Here is a 6,674-nt window from a genome sequence, read left to right as displayed (position 1 = left end):
CAATTATATACAAATTATACCTTGTTGATATAATTACTATTCAAATGAAAAGGAATTGCATATTCTCCCTGTACCTAGAGATACCTCCCTTTCTTTCTCGGACTGAGAGCGGTTAAGATCGTTGGAGTTTGCATTGCCACTGTAGCCATGAGGTCTGATACTTAGTCTGATGCCTCATGCCAATCGACTGACTTCTCTGTTGTGGGGATTCCTTTAACTGTCTTGAAGCCTTGCTTGCTTGTATTGCAGTTTAACTTGGCCTCCCCGCCAATCCTAAACCCTCCACAATGGTCACTCCCACTCACCTTTGTTACGTTTGAACGACCCATAATGCAAAAGTTTCCCTATAAGAATCTTGTTCACCCTTCCATTGTATCTCTGAAGGTATCCTTGTTAACTTTGCTGCTTGTACTTTCCCATGATCATACTGTAATATTAAACCAAATGTTTGGCTGGCCAACGTGTCCTACATTTTTCTTCATCATTACTCACCATATGTAACCTTATCTAGCGTTGGAGTCAACATGTATAAAATAGGTAACGAATATAGTGAGCATGAACAGAATGAAAGAGCCTGAGACCATCCTAGTCACATGACCTCAGGGGCGTAGCCACGTGGGGGCCAGGGGGGGCCGTGGCTTTAAGTGCAATTAATATTGCACTTAAAATACCCCTCCCCCGTTGACAATCAAGTGCCACCCCAAAGATAAGACTGGCCCGGGCTGGCCCCCACAGTTATAAAATCCTGGCTATGGCCCTGCATGACCTCACATTCTGTTTCGATATCAGGCTGGACTTCCTACTAACATATAGATTTCCAGAAATTACAATGTAATTGGGGCCAATAGTGTCGTAGTTAACGTAAATGGGCCAATCAGGGACTGCATCAAAGTATGCACTAGCGGAATTCTTTTGCAGAAACTAAGTTTTCTGCCATGATGTCGTCGCATTTGCTGATTGGGTAAATACGTCTGTCAAGGCATGTATACCCGCCCACTGAATTTGAAGTTGGTTGCTTGCTAGAGGTTCAGACTTAGGGCATAATTTGATTCATATTATAATAATATGACATCGTTATATTTATTATTTTATTTATTATATTATATTATATTATTATTTTATTTATATTATTATGATTTTTTTTTGTAATTTCATACTTTTGCATTCTCATGTTGATTGGCTCATTGGTTGGTGTTTGTTGTTGCTGCAGGCCTCATGGTACTGCATTAATCAGTACTGACAGCTTCCACATTCTGGAAGAAAGACATCCTAAATTGGAATAGATTCCCCCCTCCAACTCTTAGCAGGATGGATGGATGAGGTTGCTGCGGTTGCTGTCGATTTAGTTAGAGCTAACAAAATCGTACTGCGTACTGCTCATATAGATCACCATATATGACTGTATTGTTGGTTGTTGAAAGAACAACAACAAACACAACCGCCTCTGTACCTCATTCTTCCATCAACTTACCACTGGAAACTAGAAAACTCAATTCGGATCCAGCAGTTCTACCTCAGCAAAAACCACAGACTGAAAGAGAAAGAGCTAGGCCTATGCCTTGTTTCCTGTAACATTACGGTGATATTCCTAAGAGGAAATAACGAATTCAAGAGTGGATACGTTTTCAGAAGGGGATTTAAATAGGTGTATTCATACAGTGGCCAGCCTACACACTGTTGATTTAGAACGTTTACAGACAATTCTTTACAGTGTAATAGTGTTAGTGCTGACCAAGTTTCTATTGCTACTGGTAATAGATTAATTACACATTTACAGATAAAGCAAAATTATTGGTCCAAACAAATAGGCTATGAAGCGAAAGTTGTGAAACGCCCCTTTACCCAGATTTAAACTTGTCTTCTCTCAGACTTTCAATTTTTGAGTGAGTTGTGAGATTGTACTTCAACCCACCCCAATTCTGACGAGCCAACATCCATCATACGTTCTGCAGCTCCATGGCTCCGTTCCTGTATCAAAGTATATTTTATTCATTGCATAGACGCCTCCACCAATTCATTCCCTTGCTCGGGTTGACATATATTAACAGTGATAGGCGACTCCCGCACCGCACGTCGTTGCTGCGTTTTGTTCCCTGGGAGGACTATACACATGTTGACAGATGTCACCGAGCATAGGCTTAGACAGGGCCAGACCCCAGTAGAGTAGCGTAGCAGGGAGAAAGGGATCAGCAGCCAAGCTGAGGGAACTGCCTGCACTCAGGCTGAGGTAATGCGACCGGGGTTTTACACCGTCTGCCAGACGCAAGAGGAGACAAGCTGCTGTCTGTTTGCCTATGCCTCAACTCTCCCAGCCACCCTGGAAACCCAGAGTGACTGCCCACCATTGGTTCCCTTCAGATCATAACAGTGGGACTTCTGTCTACAACAAACTAGACACCAATTCATCCAGCTATTTATTGAGCTGTATTCTTTAACCGACATACACTACTAGAACGAAACATCCAAATCCTATTTTGTTTAAAAACAGGAAGACGAACATTGAACAAGACACACAATCTTCTATTTAAAGGACTTTATTTTAAGCTGAGTATTTGTCCTCTTTCGTTTTTGGCTCAGCATCACCTTCTATTAAGTGGCTGGGTAATTAAGACCAAACGTGATTGGGCCTCCGATCCCATCCTATGCTGTAAGTCACTCAGGGGGGCCTGCTTACATGTCGTTACATTAATCTAAAGGACGTACATTGTTCCCCCTTGCTGGTTCAATATAAATGAATTATGGAGGGGAAAAACTAATTATCTTTGAAGTGGGGCCTACTCTGAGAATTCAGAATCATTATCACATTGTTTATTGCACGTTGTTTACGAAGCAATGTCAGGGAGCGACTGATGTGGGGAGGGGTGAGCAAGTATACCAGTTAGCCCTGCATGTTCAGACTTAATGATTCCTCTCGCTGATGAGAAATGAGGAACAAGTGAAATCAATGCATGGGCGGTGGATACCAGGTACCAAAGTAGTTTGAAGTATGTGTTGTTATTGAGCCGATATAGGACCGGATGAGGGCAAGTAACAGTACAGTAAGAAAGAAGACATAAAAATACTTATTTCATTAACAAGATATGGAAAACCATACAAGGAAGATGGTCACATAAATATATAGCATGCAGTAAAATGCTGACCAGTGTTGCAATTTGAAAGTCATATGATAATTGTTTCATATCTGATCTGACCAGATAGTTCAGATCATGTCCATAGCTCTATAAAGTGGCATTCGATCTTCTATCAAGTTTCAGAACAACAACCTAGTGAAGCTCCATGTAGTTAAAGTCCGATAGTCAATTTATAATATATGATAGCCTTTTCTGCCCCCCCCAAAAAAAAGAAATGTTCCCATACGTATTGGCTTAAAACTGAAAAAGATATATGTGAGAGTATTGCAGAAGCTCAATCCATATGCCTTTCTTCTTGAGCCAACATGTGAATAAGAAAAGCAACCCCTCAACAGCAGGAGATGAGCTTGCATCCAACTTGACATCATAACTAATTTAAATGCTACAGTCCTGCCCAAAGAATATTTTTTTGAGCAGCCTATAAAGTGACCACAACAAATACAAACACACCTTGCCGGGTGAACCCTTCTCTGGTTCTCTGGGTAGGCTATAGGTCTTGCTCTTATAATTTCATGAGCCTGCTATGAACAGCACAATAATAAAGGGCCAATTTAGTCATTGAGGTTTGCAAGTTTTCTTAAAATGAATAGGCAGCTCCTTAATGTATGTGGCATTTACAAAAAAACGAATAATACCACCACAATAATAAAGCTACTCATTTAAACCTATATTCAATTTAAACCTACATATCTCTCTTTATTTTTACACACACACACACACACACACACACACACACACACACACACACACACACACACACACACACACACACACACACACACACACACACACAGATGCTCTACTTATAGCACCACCATTTAGCTAAAAACAATAGTACTTTTCACGAAGAAAAAACGCAAAAAGGGAAGAAGGAGAATAACAAAGGCGGTTTCAGTCATCATGAATCTCCTTCTCTGGTTTGTCAGAGTGTTTTTCAATTAACAAGGTCTGGGACTGATGTTTTCTAAGGCTCTTTTAAGTAGAAAGTGTAGAATGTGCATACAGTATGTGTGTGTGTGTGTGTGTGTGTGTGTGTGTGTGTGTGTGTGTGTGTGTGTGTGTGTGTGTGCGTGTGTGTGTGTGTATGTGTGTGTGTGTGTGTGTGTGTGTGTGTGTGTGTGTGTGTGTGTGTGTGTGTGTGTGTGTGTGTGTGTGTGTGTGTGTGTGTGTGTGTGTGTGTGCGTGTGTGAGAGGGGGTGTTGGCTGGCAATGCCTTCCACTATTTATTTAATCAAGCTTATGATTTCCCAATACACAGCCCCAAGCAGGTACTTTTACAATTAATTCTTGTTTTTTTCCTTTCCCTTTCCTCACAGTCATGCATATCATGGTATTTACAATTATACGTACAATTATATGTTATGTAATATTTTATGGTATTATTTTTTACCATAAAAAAACATAATGTCAGGGGTAAAATGACACAAAATGTCGAGCGTACTGACCTGAGATAACAAATGCTATAGGGTAAGAGGATTCATTCAGGATGGAGGCATACTTGTTGCCTTGTAGCTGTTGTACAATGCTTGCAACACAATAATGCCATTGTGGAAGGCAGGATTGAGCAGCTTTCAGGCAAACACGTGCACCCTCTCGTTGCCCTCGCTGTCTTATTGGTATGTGTTCAGTTACAAAGCACACATTATGTGATGTGACGTGAAGTTGTGCCCAGGCACTGTGTTAGACTGATGGGCTGACCTGTTAGTGAGTGGTCAGTCCCCTGGCACTGCAGTCACCCAAACACACACTGTTCCCTGTCTCCTTCACTGTATATTTCAGAAATATGTTTGGATGAGACCGAACATTGGTTCCAGTAGTTTTTTGCTTCTCAATAGGCTACTGAAGATTCGCAGTAAAGAAATTGTTCCAATTTGTATGGGGTCATCAACTCTTGCTGAAATGTCAAACCTAGAACTCTCGATTATTTTATCACAACATCCTGTCATTGGTTTACAAATATAAAGGCCTTAAGCAACGACCCACTGACAATGGCTCTATAAGGGTAACAAATTCATAGAAAGGCGCATACAGATAAAAAAAATGACACCTTGTAATATTCAAGGTGAGTACTTCTTAGAAATATTGACGAAAAACGTTTTGACTCTGCTGTCTGGGTGAAAAACAAACCAGCATTTTATATTATAGATGATTCCATACTCTCTAAAAAACTCTAAAAAACCTAAAAAAAAAAACTCTAATAAAGCACCTTGAAGGAATGCTGCTAAATTAAGGCTCGACCACATCTTTTTATATAACTACAACCTTTCCCTAGACAGAATATTATGCTTTCAGAAAATAACTTAATGGGGGGAGGTATGGAGTGGCAGTCCATCAAATACAAAGCTCAATGCACACCTGCATGTCTGATGCCTTGTCCTTAGCACTTCCAGTTCGATGATCCTGTCAAACCTGTATCCTCAGGCAAGGTCCACGCTGTCAACGGGTTTGTTGTTTATTGTATTGCTAGTTGATCTGAAAAGCATGTTATCAAAAAGTTAAACTCGACTGAAAGGAGACTGCCTTGCCCTCTTCCTCCAGGACCTTGGTAACAGCATACCATTAATCACAATTTCTTTCATCATTCTCTTGTCTGTTCCGTAAGCACTTCTTACTACAGTGAGTTTACGCTGAAAAATGATCAAATTCTCGCCTTCAACCTACAAAGCAGTTTGGTTGATGTTGTTGCTTTTGAGCACTAGATGAAGACAAATCACGCGCTGCTTTTCTACTTGATATCGATTTTTCTGTTGACATAGGTTAGATGTTGTGTGCCGCATTGAAAAAACTCAGAGCCTACTGATAACCAAAATACCAAACATAGTCCCATGACACTAATTATTATTTAAGTTTTACTGGTGTAATGGTTTAAAAATAATTAGAAAGGACTTGGAAACACAGTGAGTTGTATCAAGTTAGTTTTTCTAGCAATGCAAAAAATAAGATACAATAAGATTACCATGGTACCATTGGTAGTATTTTTTCCAAAACATGTCCAGTATCCTTCTGTGCCATGAAACATTTCCAGATCCAGTAATACTTGCACTGTCAAGGTCAACGGCATGGCGCTGTTCAAGTTCAAAATGTTAATCTCACCTGAAACGTTATACCTTACTCACCCATATTTCTGTTCTGCACACCTTAGCCTATCACTGCTGACATGGTGCAATACCCCACTAGCTGCTCAGCTCTCACCCCCTCACAACAAGCTGGTGTTCATGGCCCCAGGCTCCCAAACATCGGCTCTCTGATCATGCACCTGGAACCAAAAGGTGTTGATGCTGATGTCGAGGAGCCGCTAACCCAGCAGGTCGATGTTAAAACACCTGGTCCCTGTACCGGTGTTACCATGTGCAGGTGTTAATACCATATACATGTGGTACCATGATCATGCAAGTTGTACACAAATCACCACACACACACACACACGCATGCACGCACGCGTGTATGCAAAAGCAAAAGCAGACATCATGAATGAACTGAACGGTTGGTGGTTCAAACATAAATAAAGCTTGGTGGGATTTTTAATATGGCAAGCAATCTCTT

The sequence above is a fragment of the Gadus morhua genome, chromosome 14 (assembly GCF_902167405.1).
Source record: "Gadus morhua chromosome 14, gadMor3.0, whole genome shotgun sequence".
Lineage (NCBI taxonomy): Eukaryota > Metazoa > Chordata > Actinopteri > Gadiformes > Gadidae > Gadus > Gadus morhua.
This window is presented reverse-complemented; position numbering follows the sequence as displayed.